This window comes from Vitis vinifera, chromosome 8 (genome assembly GCF_030704535.1).
Source record: "Vitis vinifera cultivar Pinot Noir 40024 chromosome 8, ASM3070453v1".
Classification (NCBI taxonomy): Eukaryota; Viridiplantae; Streptophyta; class Magnoliopsida; order Vitales; family Vitaceae; genus Vitis; species Vitis vinifera.
In genome coordinates this window covers 548,996-574,191 of record NC_081812.1, presented here as the reverse complement: position 1 = coordinate 574,191, position 25,196 = coordinate 548,996, and the positions used below count along the sequence as shown (strand labels likewise).

The 25,196-nt window shown below is 30.1% G+C and overlaps 1 pseudogene; it reads right to left on the bottom strand.

Annotated features, from left to right (window-relative positions):
- The window catches only part of LOC104879970 (uncharacterized), a 32,689-nt pseudogene extending 7,997 nt beyond the window's left edge, over positions 1-24,692 (bottom strand).
- Between the last annotated feature and the right edge of the window lie 504 nt (positions 24,693-25,196).

Here is a 25,196-nt window from a genome sequence, read left to right as displayed (position 1 = left end):
ACTTCCTATAGAAGAGACAATTAGTTAAGGAGAACCTCTACCAGTTTCCTTTAGGGTGGTCGCACTCAAGTCATGAAAACTTGATATTTTTGCTTGGCAAACAAAGACAATTGTCATTGTACCAAGCCATAGCTACCACATCTAATTTAAAACAAATTGTATCTCCTTAGAAATTATGCTTGGATACCTAGTACTTTCTCTTCATCCTTTATTTATCATTTCCCTCTAATGTACACATAGCATCTTGTAGTGCTTCAACACATTTCAGTGAATTGCCTCTAAGGTCCATAAGACACTCAACAAATTGAACTAACATCTATAGAAAAGTAGTCATTTCATATATATTTGTATCTTTATTCAATGACTTGGATTTCACTATCATAAGGTTATGTTTGGTTCTAGGAATAGGCCACTCTCCCTAGAACAAAAGAGAAAGGGCTAAGAATGGCAAAAGCAACTAGAATCACAATTTAATGTAGTTGATGTAGTTGATGTAGTTTAGTGTAAGTATTCTCATTTGTAATTTATGTTTAATTGGCCTAATAGAGTTGTTTAATTTTTGTTGTATAAATGCATCTCTTACATTTCAATTAAAAAACTTTCAACTCTCTGGCTAAATTAGAAATGGAACCCAATTTTATAATTCAAATCATATGAGTGAAATTTTCGAGCTCTAATTACCAAGCATTGCAATTTGCTTCCTATACAACTAACTAGCCAATCAACTTCCTAATGTAATATGTTTAGAATACATTATTTAATGAATTGTATTGTCTTCAATTCACTAAGGATTACAATTCTTTAATAAGTCAATCAGATTTTTAAAGAAAATATATTAATTTATATTATTTAATTTGTATATTAGACATATGTATTGTTGCATTCATCTTGTATGAATTGCATCGGTCAAATTTCAATACAAAATACATTGTAATTCCATCATTTCAATACAAAATACATTATAATTCCATCATTTAAGAAAAATATTATGCCTTTATCATATTGTTGGAAAATTTAAAGGAAAATACAAGGGAAAGAAAATAGAGAGGAAAAATAGAAAAAAAAATGATAGAAAATAAAACAAACTTAAAAGTAAATAAAATGTTTTTTGTGCTACTTTAAGCTCATTTAATTTATTATAACTCTTCTACATAAAGATTAAATAATTTAAAAATGTACAAGTTTTTAATTAATTTTAATTATATTTGATTTTCTTTTGTATTTTCTATAACAATATCAAACATGAGAAAATAATTTTCCTAAACATTTTTTTCTTTCTTTGGTTTTCAGTGTACACACAAATTTCGTGAAGTCCTATCAAACAAGCAAAATTATAGAAAAATAATGTGAATAAAATTTTTATTAAAATCAATATTTGTAGAGTATAATCTCAATGTTAATATTCTTTACAAAAGAATATTTTCCCTTTGATTATTTTACTTTGATCATAATTTGAAAGACAATGACAAAAATATTCTTTTGATTTCGAAGATCAATCAAGGGCCACAAGTGGCTTGTTTCTGAATAAACTTGTTGAATAACAAAGAATATGTGTATGACATTTCTATTGTTTATCAGACTTACAGAAAGATTTTATGAAGCCTTTTCTTTCCTTGTGAAGCATTTTTTCCTGTGTGACGTCACTTTGTAGATCTTGTTTTCCTAATCTCATTTTTCTGGTTTTTTTTATTTGAATTTTCTAATCTTCTCTTCTTTGTTGAAGGAAGTCACCTCTATCTATAAGTGATGAAGATAGGGAATTGAATTTTGAATTCCCCATATTTAGTTTGCTTAATTCAAGGGATTAAGTTCGTTTGATTTTAGCAATTTTTCTCTTTCTTAAGGTTTTACCAATAAGATAATAATATTATTTTGTTTATTATTATCATTTTTTAGTTAGAGATTAGTTTCCTAGGAAACTTATATATATATATAATTCTCTTTTGATTTGAAAACCTAATTTCATGGTCTTTCAAAATTGTGTCACGTGTCCTAGGAGCCCAAATTTTGTTGAACCATAAAATTAAAATTTTGAAGACTCAATTTAGTGGAAATTTAATATATATATATATATATATATATATATATATATATATATATATATATATATAAGTATTTGATGTCTACAAATGCACTCTCTTCAAACGCATCACATACATGCACTGTCATTTGTATAGGGTGGGTTATCTCTTTCCAGTTTGTTAAACACTACTTTGTTTCATAAATTGACGAACTAAGCACCATCCATAAATTGAAGTTGTTGTCTTCAATGAACTTCTCGACATCAAACCTCATAGTCACCATATTTTATCTTGCTTTGATACTAGTTTGCAATGAATGGAGTAATGATAGCCTATAAAATTGCAATAAGATTATTAATAAAGATTGAAAAATGATTTAAATAACACAATACACAAACAATTTACATGGCACGAGAAACCTCGTACATTCATGAGCATGATTAAATCACTTGTTATTAATAAACTAGAATTGTACAAAGTTTTTCTTCTTTCACAGTATTCCCTATTTTTTCCCCAAAGATTAAATATAAACACCAATATTTTATAGTGTACTTGGAAACTCTGAACCAAAAACTTACTTAAACTTCTATCATTTTTTAACTAATCTCTATATTGAATAATGCCAATAAGCTTTTCATTGGATTCCATGATAATTTTCAAAATCCCTTCTATTTTGAATGTAGTTTATCAAAGCATATAATAAATTAAGAAACTAGAGCTTATCCAATATTGGTGAATATTAGCAACTGTAATGCTCATAACAAACCAATTAAAGCAAATTGATTTAAGTCTTGCAATATAAGATTATTAAATAGTCTGAACAAATTGAAAACGAGAATCTACAATTAAAAACTAAGATTTAGAAAGAAAAAAAAAAGGTAGAGTCAAATCCAAGAGTAGAACAAAAAAAAAACCTTACATTATTGTCCTTTACTATCGGGCCCTATGACATGTGTTACAATAGAAAAATCATATTAATTAACTACCTTGTCATAATATATGCAATAATTATTACAATATCATATGCCTCAAATATAATGCAAAATATATGACAAATTAAAGGACATTCATATCTCTATATGGCTCTTTGATCATCATAACATTCCTCATTTATTATCTACAGTAATCAAAACTAAAACTTCCATTTTGATTATTAAATGTAACATACAACATTTAAGGTATTAATTCACCTTCTTCTCAACATCTCTCCTCCCCCTCACACATATATATACCTACCTCCATAGATCTATTCTCAAATCACTCAAAGAATCAATTAAGAAAAGGAATATTGAGTTGAAATATTTGCAACATGGCAAGGCTAACATACGTGATTCCAACAATGGTGGCTTTCTTTCTTTGCAATGCCATGGCCATGGATCCAAGAAAGATGAATGATAAGCAATTTCCATGTATGGCCAAGTCATACCTACTGAGCCCTATCGAGGTTTCTATGGCAAGATAGTCCAATGCATGTGGAATCTAAACTCAGGTTGTGGCAAACAAATCTACACACATATATTCAATCCTTCCAAGAGGGTGAATGACTATTGTTGTCGCAACATTGCAAAAGTAGGTGTAAAATGCAATAGATACCTTGGTTGGGCCCTCAGTTTGTTTGAAAAATTCAAATGTTATCACGGGTTGATTGATAGGATGAGGCAAAGAACATATCATGAATGTGTTAAGCGAAAACTATAAGTAGGTAATTTATGGGTGAATATGTAATTGTTTCAATTCTACTCTTATAATAAGATATGTTTTTATGAAAGTTAAAATAAATCTTTCAGTTTTCAACAACATATATAATCATCGTTTCTTCTCAAATCCTAGTACTATAAAATTAATTTAGATTGCTCAAAAATAGAAAAACATGTTTTATTGTGACCCAAATTCCAAGTGACTTAAAATTCAATCTATTACCCTAGGTGAAAGGTTTGACTCTAAAAGAGGGCATATATATGTAGGTTTGCCACCATATTTGTCCTTAAAATACTCGCCTAAGTTAGGCAACTGAGGTGAACTCAAACATCAATATCACCTAATACCGTTCAAGCCAAGCCTCAAAGGTTAATTTAAACCTATCCACATCTTAACCCCTTACCATAAGGGGTAAATTCAAAACTTCATCCTACATCAAGCCTTTTCCACTTGACCCAAGCCTCAAAGTTTCACTTGAAACTTGTCCCTACTTCCAACCTTTGTCACTTGACTTAGGTCTTGAATCCTATTCCTACCTTTGGTCACCCCAAGTCTAGTTTGAGAAGTGAACTCAATCCCTCTTCGACCTAAACCCCTTGCCATTTGAGCTAGAAATCAAAGATAAACTAGAAGCCTATCCCTACCACAAATTTTACAACCCAAACCAAACCTCAAAAATACATGTAAACAAATTTCTAATATAATTCATACACCATCATGACTTGTTAAAAATTGTGTGACACCACACAAATGGCATTACACCTTATACAAATAAACAACACAAAGATAGATTATCATAGTAAGAAAGCTCAAGCAATGGAAAAACTTTGCTTGAATCTTAGAGTCAATGGCAACCCCTCTTAAAATGTTAAAGCCCAAAGTAAGCTTGGCTTGCATATTTTAGGATATAAGCCACAATAATTAAGCAAAAACCAGTTGGTAAGATCTATCGTCATTCAAAAGAAGATACAATTGTTTTTGTTTGCGAAAATATGGGAACAAGAATGATCTATCATTGAGTATGTATATACACATGAATTATGGGGTATTATCTATGTTTCATAATATATATGAAACATAAATAATACTCCATCTATGTACACCCTAACCTAATTCAAAAAAGTTGACATAAAATAAAATTTGATTGCTTGGTCCTATAGCTTGACATCATTAAATACATTTCTATTTCTTTCCTTCCATAAAGGAAGATTTTTCCTTTTTACTCCCTACAAATGAACACGTTAACTCAATAGGTTCTTTCTAACTAATGAGTGTGCCACTCAAACCATTCCAAAAAGAGAAAAGATCAATTGTCACAACATTCTCGCTTTTGAACATCAATGTTATGATTTAGAGCAACCCTAGAAAGTTATTTCCATTAACATAGTTAAGAAATCTCTTGTTATAGGAAATGAGGGTAACTGTAAGTGGCAATAGAGTAACTTCAATTTTTTTCTCACAATCTCTATACCTAACTGTAAACCCTCCATTTTGTCATCTTAGCATATGTCCTATAAGGTATTTGTCCCGTATTTTACAGTAATTCTCTAGTGGCCCATTACTACTTATGTAGCCTATCTTTTCTAAGCCACCTTGGGGACTTTGGTTGAGGGATTTATCTAACTCCATTGTGACTCTTGGCAACCCTAGTTTAAACTTAGACCCATTTAGGCACATTAGGCCCACTTAGGCACCTTAGGCCCACTTAGGCACCTTAGGCACCACCATAGGCCCACTTAGGCCCGTTTAGGCACCTTAGGTTCACTTAGATACACTTAGGCCCACTCAGGCACCACCCTAGGCCCACTTAGGTACACTTGGGCTCATTTAGGCACATTTCGACTTTTTCTAGGCCCATTTAGGTATGACTAGCATTTGCTTGATTTTCTTATTTTATTTACTTATTTATTTATTTATTTATTTATTTATTTATTTATTTATTTATTTATTTATTTATTTATTTATTTATTTATTAGTTTTATTCATTTACTTATTCACTTTTTCTAAAAATTGCATGAGAACTTAGATTTTAGTTTTTTCTAATTGCATGAATTGATATCTTATATATATTCTTATCTTTACTTTACTTTATTCATCTATTTATTTTTTGTAGGAAATTGCTTGAGCTTCATATTTTAATTCTTTTAATGTGTTTGATATCTTAGTTTTAATTGCATAATTTTAATTTTAAATTTTCAACTACACGAATTTTTTTATTTTACTATTTACTTTCTATTTCACAGGAGATAAGGAAATATTTTCTCCTAACGGCGTCATTGAAGGTATTTTCATCATATGGGACGACATGAAGCAAAGTCGTGGTTTTGGATTTGTTAAGCTTCCTAATAGAGATATGGCAGTGGCAGCAATGGAAATTACGTGATAAGGGGTTGTGATTTTTGATTTTTTAGAAAGTGGAGAATCAATCCAGAGGATAGCGTCATTTTTCCTTCTGAAAGGAAAATTACAATGGCTGATTTTGGCAAGTTAAAGGAGATGGGTGCAGCGTGTATATGGACAAAAAGAGGGTTGTGTTCAAGCAATTGTTGGCTGGTTTTCTTTGGGGAGGAAAAAGAATTTGAGGAGTTTTACAAAGAGATGAGACTTCCGTTTTGGATGAGGAAGAGAGAGTTTTACAGTGTGAGAAGTTGTTGTTTGAAGGGATCGAGAAAGAGAGTTTTGAGAGCATGATAGGGGTTGTTAGAGGGGATCAAAAAGAAGAATTTTGAGAGCATGAGAAGGGTTGTTTAAAGGGATCAAGATATAGAGTTTTGAGAGCATGAGAGAGGCTGTTAGAAGGGATCAAAAAGAAGAGTTTTGAGAGCGTGAGAAGGGTTGTTTGAAGGGATCGAGAAAGAGAGAGAGTTTTGAGAGCGTGAAAGGGGCTGTTAAAGGAGATCAAAAAGAAGAGTTTTGAGAGCATGAGAAGGGTTGTTCAAATGCATTTGTGCAGGGAGTTTTTTAGAGTAGAGAGAGATTGTTGGAAGGGATCTGTAAGAAGAGTTTTTTAGAGTGGAAGGGTGTCATTTTGAAGGCATCAATAAGAAGAGTTTTTCAGAGCGGAAGAGGTTGCCATAAAGAAAGAAATAAAATGAGGATCGGACTACTACTGCTTCTATTTTCATCACCAGACTACTGCTGCTTCTATTTAGATCAGTGGACTATTACTGCTTCTAGAGATCATCACAAGTGAGAGAGGTTGTTTGAAATGATCGGTGCAGGGAGATTTGAGAGCAGAGAGGCGGTTGTTTGAACTCACCGACGGAACCATCTGAACAATAGCCCATCCATCCATGCATCCTAGAAGACGTATTGGATGAGGAACCAAAAATTTGATCATTTCCTATCAACCAGCACGCCATTGTTCCCGAGCACCATTGGAGAAGTGAAAGCAGCTACACATCACCAGGTTGTTTGGTAAGCTGGCTAGGTGAGTCATTCGTTTTTTTTATATAAGTATGGGTTTTCAGTAAAGTCAAAAGTCTGATTAGTATTTTTCAAGTGGAATTATTATTATATTGGGTGGTTTAACTTATATTATTGGCTCCAGCATGTACTCGTTTTAATATGGCAGCATAATCTCACTTTTTGTTTAACTTTTGATTTATTACATTAAAGATTAGAGTTGTGTTTAGGTTTAGTTTTGGTATATTATATTAAATTCATAAAATACAATTTTATGTAGTTTTACTTTTGAAAAAAAAAATAATATAGTTTGATCTTTATTTAGTTTAGTTGTGATTCATTTAATTATTAGTTATTTATTTATTTGCTACTAATTTAATGCTTTCTAACTTATTTATTTATTTATTAATGAGATTGAACCTATGGGTTAAAAATTCAGTTTAAAATAAAATAAAATAAATTTGTTGTAGGTGGTTTGAATTGGCTTTAGGTTTAATTAAAATTTTAGTTTGTTGAAATGATTGATTTTTATGTGTTTAGTATTAGATTTTAAACTTGCCTTAATTAGTGTTAAAAATGTTTGATAAGCTTAAAGTTTATCTTAGTAACGTAAGTTTATTAAAAAAAAATTAATTCCATGAGTTCATATTTCATTTCATTCATATTTTGTTTCATTCATATTTATTTATTTATGTGTTATCAACTTATTTGATTATGAGTTTGATTTTATAGGTTAGAAATTTAGTTTTAAAATTCATTTTGGGTAATTTTATAATTTAATTTTTTGGTTAAAGTAAAATTTTAATTTGTTGAAATAATTGATCTTATGTGTTAAATATTTGATTTTAAAATTTGTCTTAATTAGTGTTTAATTCATTTTGAGCTTAGATTTTAATTTAAATATGTAAATTTATTTAGGAAGATGATTCCATGAACTCATATTTTTTTAGCTTGCTTTCATTTCATTTTATTCATCTTAATTGTTTTAGGTGTTTTTTTTTATAATTCCAGGTTATTAATAAAATCAATTCCACATTTAGAAAGCGCTTGTGTTTTGTTTAATCTGATTTAACTTCACTCATCTATTCAGTTTATGTATTTTCTATAATATTAGCTCACAATGAAATTAATTCTATGATTGAAAATTCATGTTTGCCCTGATTTAATTTGGTCCATTTAATCAGTTTTGATGTGTTCGTGTGTTTAATCGATCACGTGCTAATTCATTATTAATATTCTTAATTGATATGTTTCTTGAATGTTAGTTATTACTTTAATTGATTTAAGTTTGAATAGTTTATTGCTTAGGTACTCTCTGCTAAAATTTACTTTTCAGAAGCCATCGGAAAATAGTGAAGTTTGGCCTCCATCCACACCATTTCAGTTTGCTTGGTTGCCAAAAATTTTACTTTGTGATTTTGTTTCCATTTGTTTTGCTTAGTATTTGTTTCTCATATGTTTTTATTGTTTTCAAATTAATTTCTCTTATTTTAAAATAAAATACTTTTCTCAAAAGATCCCTTTGAAAATATTTCTCTTTAAAGTGCATTTCAAAGATTCATTTAGAGTCCTTGGAATAAAAAATCTAATTTTCTTCAAATAATATGCAACCATTTTTTGCTCGATTCGCATTTTTCTCAGTTTTCAATGAAAATTTTGGTTTTGAACAAAACACGAATCAAAGCTTGTAGTTCCAAATAAATGGGATGATTCTAGGCTAGATTTGTGTATACTAATCGAGGAATTGGTGAAACCCTGACATAAGAAAATTTTTCAAAACTCTTCCTTGTTACCAGTTTTCACTCAACCACTGACCCTTTAGATTTAAAATTCATTTCAGTAACTTTGGAATGTTTTTACAAATTTTCCAAAACTTGTATGACTTTCTTCACTTCTTTAACTTGAATTTAAAGTTTCATTTGAGTTAGAAAGCTATTCTGGAAATAGAAGATATAAACAAGTCTTTATGGGGGCTCCATTTTCACCCAGTTTTGGACATTTGAGAACTTTTTGCAAAAAATAAAATATCATTTCACTTTTTAAATTTAATTCAATAGTTTTTCTCAATTCTAGGCTTCTTAAAATTGATCTTAGATGAATAAAATATTTAAAAAAATATGCATTTTTTAGGGAGATATGATTTTTCAAAGTCGTGCATACTGTGCATGCTAGATTCTAGACATCTAATTAGCTTGAGTATTTTAAAAATATTTTTTAGTACTATCCGACCCTGGATTCATTTTTTTAGACACTTTGAACTATGTGTGTAATTTTTTGTATGATTTTATATGATTATTTATTATTTTATAAAAATTCGTTTATGCATGTTAGTTTTTCTTATCTGATCTGGACTTTGTAGAACCTTTAGGTGTCTTTACTGCAACCTATCCTTTGAATGAGAGTTTGGCCTTTGGTATGTTGATCTAGATGTGTAGGAGTTGTTTCCTAAAATTTTTCGTAATTAAATTCCACTCTAAGACATTTTTTAGAATTTGTTTTTTTATGCTCCCTTTTCTAATTGCATGTTGTTAATCTTGTACATTGCTTGAACTGGTTATTTATTTTTGGAGTCATTCGACTTACCTTGGCTCAATTTTGGCTTTGGTTCTATATATTGGACATAGTAAATATGTTATATAATTCATACTTGTCCTAATCACTCTATCATTTTTAGAGGAATCTTATAAATTATGCATGCTATCCAGGTACGCTCTCTATCACTTACTTTTCGAAATTTTATGCATATGCATGTTATTGTGAATTTCATTTATGCTTTATGTGATCCTTGGGTGCTTAGATGTATGTTTGATTTGTTTGGATAAAACACATGTTGTGGGCTATATTTCTGTACTAACTTTGATGTTTTATGATAGCGCTTGAGAAGCAATTCGAGTACTCTCCTAACTCTCCTTTATTGTGATTTGATCTTGTTTGACTCGCTATTTTTTTAAATCACCTTAGTCTACCTAGGTACCCTCAACTAATCAATTGATTTCCACATTTCCCTCAACTTAGTTAGTAGAGACCTATTTAAGGCTTAGAGGGGTGCTACCTCTTAGAGGTACCTTCCCAATAGGTAACCTGATCCCTAGACCCAGACTTGGGTTTTTCAAAGACATGTTTTTCCAAAACTGTGGAGTCACTTTTTTTTTTAGGGGTTTTCTTTCTTGTTTTATTTTCCCTTTAAAATAAAAATAAAATAAGTGGCGACTCTAATTTTTCCAAAACTAAATTTTTCACAAAATAAAAGCGAGTCTCGCCGATTGAGTGGGAACGCATGTGAGAATGCGGGTCCACACTAACATTTCTAAATTTCTCTTGGAAAGTAGATGAAACTTACTTACTTTGGAATGGACAAGTTAGAAGGAACCTCTAGCAATTTTCCTAGGGATTGTCACTCTCAAGAGATGAAAACATGATATTTTTGCTTGGCAAACAAGGCAATTGTTATTGCACCAATCCATAGCTGCAACATCAAATTTAAAACAAATTGTATCTCCTTTGAAATTATGTTTGAATATCTACTACTTTCTCTAGGTCCTTTATGTGAGAATTGTAAAGACAAAGAAGAAGAAGAAGAGAAAAAAAAAAGAAAGTAGGGTTTCATTAACAAAGGCTTAAGAAAGAGTTACATAAAAAGGTTTATATGGGCCCACAAGAAGAGCTTAAAGATGATTCTACCCTTATTGATAATATGAAATAACTAAGATAAAATACTATATAACACTTTCTTTATCAAACAGAAGATAATCATTTTAACATTTTTTTTTCTTTCCCTAATACTTTTCAAGAACCACACATAACTTAAATAAAAAAGTTTGGTATGTATGAATTTGGTACTATAGATGAATTTTCCTTGATTTTATGTTGGGGAACTTTATTTTAAGAAATAAGGATATATTTTATATTTTTTAAAAATTAATTGAATGAAAATGCCCATGGGGAAAATAAGAGCTTGTTTGGTGGAGTATTAAAAACTCATAACATTGTTTGGTTGTTGTTCTACGTTTCCAGTTTTTAAAAACAAAATGAAATAGAGAACAGCTTTTTGAGAACAAGTAAAAGTTGTTTTCACTAGTTTTTAAAAACAATAGAAATATACACATACTCCATTATTTCTCTTCTACAAATAATCATTATTATTTTTTTCATTAGGTAAATTAACTCCAAATTAAACAAGATTTAATGTGTTGGATTTGTTAATAAATCTATTAATTTTTAAAAATAATTTAAAACTTAAATAATAAGTTCATTAATACCAAAAATTTATGAACAAAAATTGGTTTAAAATAACTCTATTATTTCTCTTCTATATAAAATTATTATTTTTCAAATTTTTTTTTCACTAGGCAAATGAACTCCAAATTAAATAAAAGTTAATGTGTAGGATTCATTAACAAGTCTAATAATTTTTAAGAATTATTTAAAACTCAAATAATAAACTTTTTAATACCATAAATTTATGGATAAAAATTGGTTTATAATGACTCTGTTATTTCATTTTTGCATATAATTAAACTTTTATAAATTTTTCCACTAGAAAAATGAATTTTAAATCAAGTGACACTTTTTATTGAATTTATTAATGAGTTTAATAATTTTTTTAAATAATCTTGAACTCAAAAATAAATCTAATCATTGAAAAGAAAAAATAAGAGGAAAATCGATATACTATGAGTCATAACTTTACTATTTATCCTATATACACAACTATTTAAAAAAAAAAATCAGTAAGTAAATAGATTATAAATTAAGTAACACATAATTAATACTTTAAATGTTTTAATAAATCCTTTAATTTTTATGAATAATTTACAATAAAAACCCAATCTAATTAATTATAGATTAAATCAAAACATTTTGGAATATTATGTTTAAAATTGAGTACTAAATGTGTGCATATATAATAAAAAAAATGACTTATTTATATGATAAAAAAGTAAAACTTTATTCATTATTCATTTTAAATAAAATATTATTGATAATTAGTATTATTCATTTTTAACAAAACAAAAAATGTAAAGATATTAATATCCTTATGTTTCTAACATATAATAAAATAGTATATTTTCTATTCAAAATATAATTTATGCTTTTATCATAATATTACTCTTTATGTTTTATTAAAAAATATTTATTTTAAAATTTATTTTTAATTACAAAATTATTTTTATTTTCAATAAGTCTTGAATTTTTTAAAAGCAGGCATAAGAAATCATGGTGAAACAAGAAATTAAAAAAAAAAAAAATTAAAGTACTTATTTGACTTGTATTAAAAATTAATATTAAAATTATTTTTATTTTATAGTAATTTTTGTCTCACTATAATAAAAAAATTGTTTCATGATTTAAAAAAATATTTATGTTTAAATCATCTATAATTGTATATTTAATTTTTATTTTTTTATAAGACTTAACTTGAATTTGATTTCATATTATTATAAATTAAGTTTATAAAATTTTTATAAAATAAAAGTAAGATATTGTTTTTAAAAACAATACAAATTCTTTCATCCAAACAAGTTTTTATTTTTTGTTTTACAAAATTATTTTTTAAAACATCTTGTGGAACATCCTTGTTTAAAAAAAATTAAAAACTATCTTTTGTTCCCTATTTTGAAAACAATTTTAAAAAACACTGTCAAACGAACCTAATTTTTCTAAAATGTCAATAATTATCTTTTTAAAATGTTTATATTAATCAATAATAATAATAATAATAATAATAATAATAATAATAATGGTGGTGGAGTATTTAAAAATATTTTAATAAAATTCTCAAAATATGGCCTAATTTTTTAATTAAATTAAATGCAACCCCAATATTTTGAAATTCTAACAGACACATAGACATACACAGGTCTCTCTCACTCACTCACACACAAAATAAAAAAACTAATTAAATAAAATGTGCTTCTTGCACCTCTTCCAAGGAAAAATAATTTTTCTAAAATATTGATAAATTTCCTTGAAAAAGTTGGTTTGTGTTCGAGAGTTCTATGAAAATATGTTCAAAAGTTGTATTTAACTTTCAAATGTTGCTTTTTGTATCTAGTAGGTTGTTCCAATAGAGTATATCGAAAATTTGTCGAATTACCTAGCAACTATTATTGTACGTTTCTCTAATAAGTCAATTAGGTTCATGGATGACATCATTTTATTAGTTTATATATGCCTTAATATTTTTACGGATAGGCCATGAGGGTTATCTTTGAAAGAGATCGGAAATTTGCTTTTGAAAGTTGAAATCACTTGCTCCAATCCCTTTTTTTTTTTTTCTTAGTTCACTTTGTTTTCCCCACAATTTGGAGTACATCTCGCCATCCATATCCATATGATGTCTCCCCCTTTAAAAAGAATTTAATGTAAATGTATTCCCTAGCGTTTGTTTCAAGTGGATTCTAATGGGACATGAAGGCCTACATGTATCATGGCCTTTATTTTTCTCCACTGATCTTTTAATTTTTGTATGTTTGATTTTCATAGTGGACAAGAACTCTCATGAAAAATTATTAGCACAATGTTTCTTTACAAAAATGTGTTATGACCCTTCTCAATCCTATAAAGGTTCTATCATCTATGTGAATCAGCAATAAAATTGGAGAAAGCTTAACTCTCTGTGTTCCAGAAAATATACCCAATTGAACTGAGAAAAGTTGTCCACAACAACCATCACATGACGAATACCACTGTAGTTAGGTGCTGTTGTTGGTCCCAAATATCATAATGGACCAATTGAAGTGCAGCAGAGGCTCTATTATTTGAATTCAAGGAAGGAAGACAACCAAGACAAACTAACCACATCGTGATGAATTTCCTTAAAGAGAAGAACTCCATCAAGAAGTTTTTTGTGGAGATATTTATAGCCAACATGACCTAATCAAACATACCAAAGTGTTATACTTGCATTTTGGCCCATCTTTTCAACATATGCATCACTTGCAGACAAAATATATAATGATTCTTTTCTTTTCCCTGTAAATAAAATAAAATAAAATAAAAAGATCCACTGTAATATTCTTTACATTAGAAAGAATCTGTACATACCTAGCAGAATCGACCATTTGAGAAACTGAGGCGAGGTTCTTCTTTAAGCCAAGAAAATGAAAAACATCTCCATCACTTGAAATGTCCATCTTGAAGAGAATCGACCATTAGCAGCTGTCACAATGCAGATGAACATTAAAAAGTAGAGAAGCATTTCCCCTTGCATGATTAGAGTGACCAAAGTCAACGATCCATTCCTTGCAAAAATCCATGCAAACACTAGCTTCTATTTATGCGCCGGTCTGGTGCACAACACAAGTTATGTTAGCCGATTGATCAATAGTTTCAATGGATAAGCAATGCTCCATTTGGGTTGTTCAAATTTACTACTTTCATGCGTAACACTTGCTTTTGTTTCATGAGATTGACTTGACAATTTGGTTTAATATGTCCCGGTTTTCCACATTGATTACAAACAACCTCGATATGATAATTGCGCTTTAAGTGTCCTAACTTTCCACACCTATAACAATCTTTTGAATTTCCCTTGGATTGCCTCTTAGTGTTTGACCGTTTGTCATCATTTGAAGAATGCTTGGAGGAGAAATTCTTTTTCCCTTTGTCCTTTGTGTAAAGAACATCCTCCACTTGAGGAAGCAATTGCTTGCTATACAAGAGGTCAAAACTAAACATCATATTCAAGTCAAACATTGGATTGTAACGGGGAATCTAGACCTACAAGTTTATTGGGTCCTTTTTTTTTCTTTTTTTTGTTTAATTTTCATGGACCATGCTTTTAGGTTTTTATTTTACTAGGTTTTAGTTTTCGATTTTTAATTTCTATTTGATTATACTTATAGTTTTAGCTGTTCATTTTGTTAAGCACTTTATTCAACCAACAAGAACTCTCATGAAAAAATATCATAATTTTTATTTACAAAATGTGTTATATATTCCCTTATATATCCTCTGAAAGGTTTCTTTTTTGACACACATCCTTGTATTAATTCTTTTATTTAAGTTAGGAATACAACTTGGGAGGTACATTATGAACTTCTACATGTCTCAATCTATCAATGCAAATTTAAGATTGATTTGAAGATCTCTTGCTTTTCTATGGAAGACTAGCATCTTGAACATATGGCTCCCTTAAAACTACTTCGTGTATATATATATATATTAATCAAGAACAATAATGAAATTAGACTACCACAGTGCCATTCCACAAATACCAACCATCAAGATGGAAGCTATCCAACAAGAAACAATAGGTTGAATCTCAAACTTTAGAATTGCATCACAGATATCATAAAGTGAGAATAATAATAATAATAATAATAATAATAATACAATATTATTATAATAAATATGGCCTAATTTTTAATTAAATTCAATCAGGCCCAATATTTTATATACTCTAAACAACATTGTAATGAAGTTAATTATGAAGAAACCAAAAATCCATTAGCATTGACTTGAAGATGTTAGTAAATTTTGGTGGTATGCATGATATTTTTTATACAAACCAAAAATATTGTAATTTAAAAAATACTCATGCATGTTAAATTAACTTCTCCAAACATTTAGTATGTGTGACATTTCTCCGTAAACATGTTCATCTTGTGATAATTAAAATTAAATATTTATGCTAAGTTTCCCTCATTATAAAGTTCAACATCAGTTCTTTTTTTCCCAATCTTGAGTTTGTATCAACAAAGTTTTTTTTTATTAATACTCTAACTTTAATTACTAAAATAGAATAAATATTTTTTTTTATAAACATGTAAATGTGTTTCACATTAGGTATACAAGTGAGATATTGGAGCATACTAAAACAAATGATTCTTTAGTGCCAAGTTGATCTTACAAATCAAACTGAGATATTTTAGCATACAAAAACAAATAATTTTTTAGTGCCAAGTTGGTCTTACAAATCAACTAAAAGCCCGAGGAGAATAAGACTATGAAAAGTCACCTCGAATTAATAGAATATCACATTATGAGGGTGATTTGATTTCAATTTGTTGATAAATTAAGAATTTTCAATTACCATGAACCATAATAAGTAACGTAAAAAAACGAAAGTGAAATTTTGTATTTTATTGATAAATAGCTCATTAATTATACTTTAGTTGAAAAAAATGTGAAAATAATTACATTTATTTCATATTATTTCAATTTTAATAAACTCACTCAGAGATTTTGTATTTAAAAATAATGTAAAGAGAAATATGTTCCTTTTTTAATTGAAAAATAACAAGTTTATGATAAGATTATTATAATTTTATAATAAATCGGGGTAGCACAAAGCAGAGCGAGTAATAGCCATGTTTTGGGTAGATATAACTCATCAAACATTGCAATTCTCTCTCTAGCCAATTAACTTCTAATTAATATGTTTAGTTAATATTCTTTAGTAATATACATGAGACATTGTAATTACCTTTCTAATAAAAGCTTTTTTATTGTCTTATTGATTTATTAAATTTTTAGCAACATATGCTATTTTAATTCCCAAGATATTGTAATTCTCTCCTCAACAAAAGGCATTGGAATTATCTTCTTGGCCAATTAACTTCTAAATGAAATACTTTTAATTTGTATTATTTAAGTTATCAAATATGATATGTAATGTTACATTTGTCTTGTATAGTTTGCAATTTTTAAATTTCAATACACGATATATTGTAATTCAATCCTTAGCTAAAACATTGTGGTTCCCTCCCTTCTTGGCCAATTAACTTTTTAATGATGCAATTTAATTTGCATTGTTTAGTTTATATGGTATAATATGTATTACTATATTTGTCTTGTATAGTTTGTAGTTTTCAAATTTTAATACATGATATACTGTAATTCCATCCTTAGCCAAAACAATTGTGGTTCCCTCCCTTCTTGGCCTTTTTAATGAAGCAATTTAATTTACATTATTTAGTTTATATGGTATAATATGTATTACTATATTTGTCTTGTATAGTTTATAATTTTCAAATTTTAATACATGATATATTATAATTTCATCCTTAGCTAAAACATTTTGGTTCCATTTTGGTTCCCTTAATATATGATCAACCAAATTTTGATCGACATGTTTTAATGTAAATTAAGAAGTCCAATCTTCATGAGTATAAGCTTCATGATGAATTAACCCATAGAACAACATAACATGAATTATTTTTGTTTATGAGGATGTGCTGAACTTTGATAAATCTACAAGAAATATTAGTTGTCTAAAAAAAGGAAAAAAATAATGAAACTTTATACTTATGAGTTATGATAGAATATAAATAAGATATCGGAGGACACTAAAATGAGATAATTAGCCGATAATGTGAAATATGTGATCAAAATCAAACCTAAATCATATTCCTTTATCCACCATGATTCTAAAAGAGTAATAAAAGTAATTGAAATGGAAAAGGTAAATTACAAGGATATACAAGTACTGTTTAATTATGTACTAATGAGGTAAGTCAATTACCTAAACTATACATAGTATACTCTAAATTTCTAATAAATAACTAACATATCAATAATATTTTTTATGCAAAGGTCTTTTGTTATGATCATCATAATTTTCTTTATTTGCTACCAAAAATTATGAGCTTCAATTTCACAACATTGGGATAAATGTATACTTGAATTAAGAAGTTTGAACTTTGTACATGTCATATTCATAATCCGTTGCAAGAAACTAGAATTTCTCCATGAGTTATGCCTGTTTTCTATCAAATTTTAATTTTAGAAAGTTAAAAGGGAAGTTAGGGGGAAAGAATACAATTCTCATGGATTAAGTAAAAATACATATTTATTTTTACTTAAATAAATATTTTTACTTAAGTTAGGGGGTTTGCCCGATACATTCTCCTTCAATAATCTTTGATAAACTTAAATAGCGGATGCATATGGTTATAAGAGTGGTATAGTTTGTGAAAAAGATCTTATTTTTTCCTTATGTTTGGGTAGCAACCGATTTGACAAAACAACCCAAAGGATAATTCAAGCTTGTTTCAAGTTTGAAGTAATATTTTTATAAATAAAAATCCCTTAATTTGTTACATTTTTTCTTCTTTGTATAGATATATAATTATTCTTAATATAAATATATAATTTATCTATGGAGCAAGTTTGTCTATGAAGAGTGAATCTATTTATATTAGTCCCTATTGATATTAAAAATTTTGGATACAATGGAGAAAAGAAACACTCTCAAACACTCTCTTGATACAATAAAACTCTCAAAGTTACAAAATAAGAACAAGAAGAAGAAGAACACAAGAAAGGCTCAAACAAGTTCTTGGAACTTTGTCCAAAGACTCTATTTCCTCCCACCTCTAGAAATCTTTAGGGAACTAATGGAAATAGTCTTGGGATTGATCAAGTCTTTTCACTTTTCTGCATAAGATTTCAAAAAGAAGAAAAGTCATATATAGCACTCTTAGGGTTGAAAAATGGTTACAAGGATGAGAAAAAACTCATTGTCTTCCTCAATCTCTTCATCTTTGTAACATTCAAAAATTAAATCATATGTTTAATTCACACATTAAACATGATTTAATCTCAAATGTGTAACTCTCTTACACATAACCTCTTAAGTTTTATAAAGTTACAAAGATAAGAAGACTCATGGTCTTCCTTAACCTTTCAAGTTTTGTAACATTTCAAAACTTAATCATGTGTTTATTCACACATTAAAAGTGTAACCCTTCTTACACTTTATTTTCAAAAGTGTAACTCTTCTTACACTTTATTTTTAACCAACAATATATATATATATATATATATATATTTATATAAATATAACACCTATAATTTCGTATTCTATGTAATAATACTAAGCGATACAAATTAGGTTGCTTTCTACCAAATTTTAATTTTAGAAAGCCATATCAATCTATTATGTAGTTTATGTTTTGCGATGGACTTAAATTCTACATCAGGCCTTTATTAAACGTCATAAAGTTTAATATGATATGTGTTTTTCCTTTCTCATCATTTTCAGTTTTGATTCATAATAAATTTTTATAATTGGTTTGGCTTCAGCTCAAGTTATTTTAGAATAAAATAACTATTTTTTTGTATAAATATAAGTGAGAAAATTGGAGTATATTAAAGCAAAACATAATTTCCACAGGCCGCTCTCTATTCAACAATGAAAAGGACCATAAAGAAATGCAAACATATGTCCAATTTGTAACTGAATGGATGAACTCTTACATTTCCATTTACAAAATTCTCAATTTTACTAAATATGTTGAATGGTAAAGTCTAAATGAGTTTTGTTGTGTTTTGTTTGAAATATTGTCATTATAATCCTTCTTTTCTTTTAATTAATAGATTTTTTAATATTGGTGTACTCCATAAATGTAAGGATCACATTGATCATTGAACCATGCTAAAAATCTCATATTTTTCTTTAGAAAAGAAACACTCTCAAACACTCTCTTGATACAATAAAACTCTCAAAGTTACAAAATAAGAACAAGAAGAAGAAGAACACAAGAAAGGCTCAAACAAGTTCTTGGAACTTTGTCTAAAGACTCTATTTCCTCCCACCTCTAGAAATCTTTAAGGAACTAATGGAAATAGTCTTGGGATTGATCAAGCCTTTTCACTTTTCTGCATAAGATTTCAAAAAGAAGAAAAGTCATATATAGCACTCTTAGGGTTGAAAAATGGTTACAAGGATGAGAAAAACCCATTGTCTTCCTCAATCTCTTCATCTTTGTAACATTCAAAAATTAAATCATATGTTTAATTCACACATTAAACATGATTTAATCTCAAATGTGTAACTCTCTTACACATAACCTCTTAAGTTTTATAAAGTTACAAAGATGAGAAGACTCATAAGTTTTATAAAGTTACAAAGATGAGAAGACTCATTGTCTTCCTTAACCTTTCAAGTTTTGTAACATTTCAAAACTTAATCATGTGTTTATTCACACATTAAAAGTGTAACCCTTCTTACACTTTATTTTCAAAAGTTATTTTTCAAAAGTGTAACTCTTCTTACACTTTATTTTTAACCAACAATATATATATATATATATATATATATATATATATATATATATATATATATATATATATATATATTTATATAAATATAACAATCCCCCACTTGGTTAAAATTAAACATCAACCCTTATAACCTCAACATGGAAAATCCATAAAATAAAATATCTTTCAATTTGAATTTTACCTTAGTGTAATTGTCACAAAGCTCCGTTGAAATCCCAGGTTGCTTGTAGCATTGAACCAGTTATTCCTTGTAACGAAACCGGTAACAACACACACACTTCCACTAACCACACGAGTGCCCATTATTTTCTTGCTTAGCACTTTTATGGCCATGTGCTCAATCCATTCATGAACTTTCTTGAAAGAAACTTCAACTCTCATGAGAGGCGGCACCACCCCTAAGTTCACATAGGTGAAATTCTTCCAGCATCCTTGTTACCTTTAAGATGCTTGTCACACATAGACTGAATTTCATTAAAAGCTTTAAGCTTAACCCTCCAACGGTAACAACCAGCATTAATCATCACAGATGGAACTCGCATGTTCTAATGCTGCCACAACCCACTTATCAATGACTTTTTTTTACCTATTGAACTTAAGACTAGTCATTTCGTAGTATTAAGTTGGGTTACCATCATTGGTGAATTTTATTTAAGGAGTTTTAGTCCCATCCCTCTAGATGTTATCCTTACTAAATCTCTTGTAAGAGGTTTAGTAAAAGGATCCGCTAAGTTTCCACTTGACCTCACAAATGAGATTGAGAAGATTCCATATCGAATCAATTGTCTCACATACTCATGTCTAATGCTTATATGTCTAGACTTCCCATTGTACACTCCACTGTACGCACGAGCTAGAGTGGCTTGACTGTCACAATGTATCGACACTGTTGACACATTATTTGCAGTAAAAGGGATGTCCATCATGAGATCTCTAAGCCACTCAGCTTCTTTTCCAGTTGCAGCTAGAGCTATAAACTCTGTCTCCATGGTTGTGTGTGATATACAAGTCTGTTTCTTGGATCCCCAAGAGACAGCCCCACCACCAAGTGTAAACACCCAACCTATGGTAGATAAATTATCTCTCACACTCGATATCCAGCTTGCATCTGAATACCCTTCAAGTATAGCAGGAAACTTTGAATATTGGAGGCTTAGTTCTTTGGTATTCTTTAGGTAACCAAGAACTCTAGCAATAACTTTCCAATGTTCCACGCTTGGATTGCTAATAAACCTACTTAGTTTACTAACTGCAAATGAAATGTCAGCCCTAGTACACTAAGCAGCATACATAAGACTTCCAATTGCACTTGCATACTCAAGTTGAGCCACCGATCTACCATCATTCTTTTCAAGTTTTATACTTGAATCAAATGGAGTATTAGCATCTTTAATCTTGAGATGACTAAATTTGCTAACTACTTTCTCAATATAGTGGTTTTGGTTCAAAGCATAACCCCCACTATTTCTTTTCACTTTGATACCCAATATAGTATCAACTTCTCCAAGATCTTTCATCTTGAAGGTTGAGGATAGAAACCTTTTCGTTTCTATTATTCCTTTCATGTCATCACTCAAGATTAACATGTCATCCACATATAGACACACTATGACCATATAGTCATCACAAGTCTTAGAATATAAGCACTTGTCCACATTGTTGTGTCTAAATCCATCCAAAAGAATAACATGATCAAATTTTTCGTGCCATTGTTTGGGAGCTTGTTTTAAACCATATAATGATTTGACAAGCTTACACACTTTTTTTCATTCCCCAGTAGAACAAAACCTTCCGGTTGTTCCATGTAGACCTCCTCATTGAGATCCCCATTCAAGAATGCCATTTTGACATCCATTTGATGAACAGATAGATTATGAATTGATGCCAAAGCAAACAATATCCTAATCGATGTTGTTCTAGCCACCGGCGCATAGGTATCAAAATAATCAATACCTTCTCTTTGTTTAAACCCCTTAGCTACTAATCTAGCCTTAAAGGTTTGAATCATGCCATCGGTGTGATATTTCCTTCGAAATACCCACTTGCACCCTATTGGTTTAGATCCTGATGGAAGGTCTACCAATTCCCATGTTTGGTTGGACAATATTGAATCCATTTCATCATTGATAGCCTCTTTCCAAAAAGCAACATCTCTAGAAGCCATAACTTCTTTGTATGTTTTGGGATCCTCCTCTATTTGAAGTACTATAGGAATTTTTCTTATAATATCTTCTCTATTTCCTTCTACTAAGTAAAAGGAAATTCTTTGAGAGTCAATCTCATCCGATCCCAACACTTTCTCTTTTCTAGCTCTTTGGCTTTTCCGAGGCACAATGGGTTGCTCAACAACCTTTGAAGGTGTCTCCTCTAGAGACTCTCCAACACTAGTAGGTACTTGAGAATTGCTATCACTCAACAAATTCTCAAAGAACTCTACCTCTCTTGATTCAATTATCACATTAGACTCCAAGTCTAATAGCCTATAAGCTTTGCTATTTGAGGCATAGCCTACAAATGCACACTTAATGGCTCTTAGACCCAATTTTTTTTTATGTGGATCCGTTTTCTTGCAATAAGCAAGACACCCCCACACTTTGAAGTAACCTATATTAGGCTTCCTTCCTTTTCATAACTCATATGGAGATATCTCATTTTTCTTCATAGGAATTCTATTCAAAATATGGCAAGCAGTCAACAAAGCTTCACCCCACAAATTGAAATTCAATTTAGCATGCAATAACATAGCATTCACCATTTCCAAGAATGTTCTATTCTTTCTCTCCGCTATGCCATTGTGTTGAGGTGTATAGGGTGCGGTGCACTCATGTATTATGCCATATTCTTCACAAAAAGAATTGAATTCACTAGAGAAATATTCACCACCTCTATCACTTCTAAGCAACTTAATATTTTTTTCTAGTTGATTTTCAACTTCGGCTTTGTAAACTTTAAAGGCATTGAAAGTTTCACTTTTGTTTTTCAACAAAAACACATAGGTAAATCTAGAACAATCATCTATGAATGTAAGAAAATACCTATTTCCACCTCTTGTTAACATGTCATTAAGTTCACAAAGATCACTATGTATTAAATCAAGCAAATTAGATGATCCCTCAACACTATGAAAAGGCTTTTTAATCATCTTTGATTTAACACATATTTCACACTTTTCAAATTTCTTGGTATCACAAGCAATCAAACCACATTCAACATGTGCAAGCCTATTATGCCACAAAAATAAAGAATTTGAATCACACATATAAGCGGAAGTAGACGCCATTTTATTGATATTGTCATTGGTACAAAGTTTGATCATCCCATCCCAAGAATACCCCTTTCCCACAAAGTTCCCCGATTTGGATAAAATTAGCTTACCGGATTCAAACACCGCTTTGATACCCGGTTTGCCAAGCAAATACCCACTGACCAAATTTTTATTCATATCGGGGACATACAATACATTTATAAGGGTAACCTTTTTGCCGGAGGTAAAAACAACTTCAATAGTACCCTTGCCAAGCACCTTGGATCTTCCTTCATTGCCCATTTGAACCTCTTGATCTCCTTTTGCATCTTCAAAGGTCTTGAAAAGAGATTTGTCATAGGTTACATGAACTGTGGCACAAGTATCATACCACCATCCTTGCACCTTTCCTTAGACAACGCACACATCGCTTAGTGTTGCAATGATCTCCTCATCAATTGCATTCACCACAGCCCCTTTTAGGTCCTTTCGGTACCTACACTCCCTAGCATAATGCTCGGGTTTTCCACACACAAAACAAGAACCTTTCTTGCCCTTAAATTGCTCTTGATTTTTCTTGGGGCTCATATAATTTCCGGAATTCCTTTTGTCGTTGTTATTTTTACCTCTAGGATGATTGGCCTTTGAAACCGCATTGGCTTTGTTAGTCCCACCATTGGACTCTTCCACCGTTTTGTCTCTTGATCTCGATTCTTCCTCAATGCGAAGATGTTTTTGAATCTCTTCCAAGGAGTAATCTTCACTCTTGTGGAGAATCCTCTTCCGGTAAACTTTCCAACTTGATGGTAATTTAGCCATAATAGCACCAACTTGGAAGGCCTCCGGAAGTTCAATTTTGAGAACTTTCAACTTATTCACAATTACTTGCAACTCATGAATTTGTGGTAAGAGAGGCTTTTCATCAAAAAATTTGAAATCTATGTATTGAGAATAAGAAACTTTTTGGTACCTTCTTCCTCGGCTTTGTACTTGTTTTCAAGAGCCTCCCAAATCTCCCTCGCGGAATAGGTGTTGGTGTAGGGATCATATAGCCTATCGGATAAGGCGTTCAAAATATGACCCCTACATATGAGCTCATCCTCCTCCCTCTTCTTCCTTGCCGCCACCACTTGAGGTGTGTCATTTTCCTTTGGTTCCGGTAACAATGCCAAGGTAGGATCAAGGATGTAGAAAATCTTGAGTGCTGTGAGAAGGAATCTCACATTGTCTTGCCACCTAGTGAAGTTGGAACCATCAAAACGATCCAACCTCACAAGGTCTTGGTTCATAATCTTGATAGTCTCTCCTTCCATTGAAGAAGGTCTTGGTTCATAATCTTGATAGTCTCTCCTTCCATTGAAGAATAGAGTCTTTGATTGATATTCACTAGGAAGGAATCTCGAGTGCTGTGAGAAGGAATCTCACATTGTCTTGCCACCTAGTGAATATCAATCAAAGACTCTATTCTTCAATGGCAAGACAATGTGAGATTCTTTCTCACAGCACTCGAGATTCCTTCCTAGTGAATATCAATCAAAGACTCTATTTTTCAATGGAAGGAGAGACTATCAAGATTATGAACCAAGACCTTGTGAGGTTGGATCGTTTTGATGGTTCCAACTTCACTAGGTGGCAAGACAATGTGAGATTCCTTCTCACAGCACTCAAGATTTTCTACATCCTTGATCCTACCTTGGCATTGTTACCGGAACCAAAGGAAAATGACACACCTCAAGTGGTGGCGGCAAGGAAGAAGAGGGAGGAGGATGAGCTCATATGTAGGGGTCATATTTTGAACGCCTTATCCGATAAGCTAT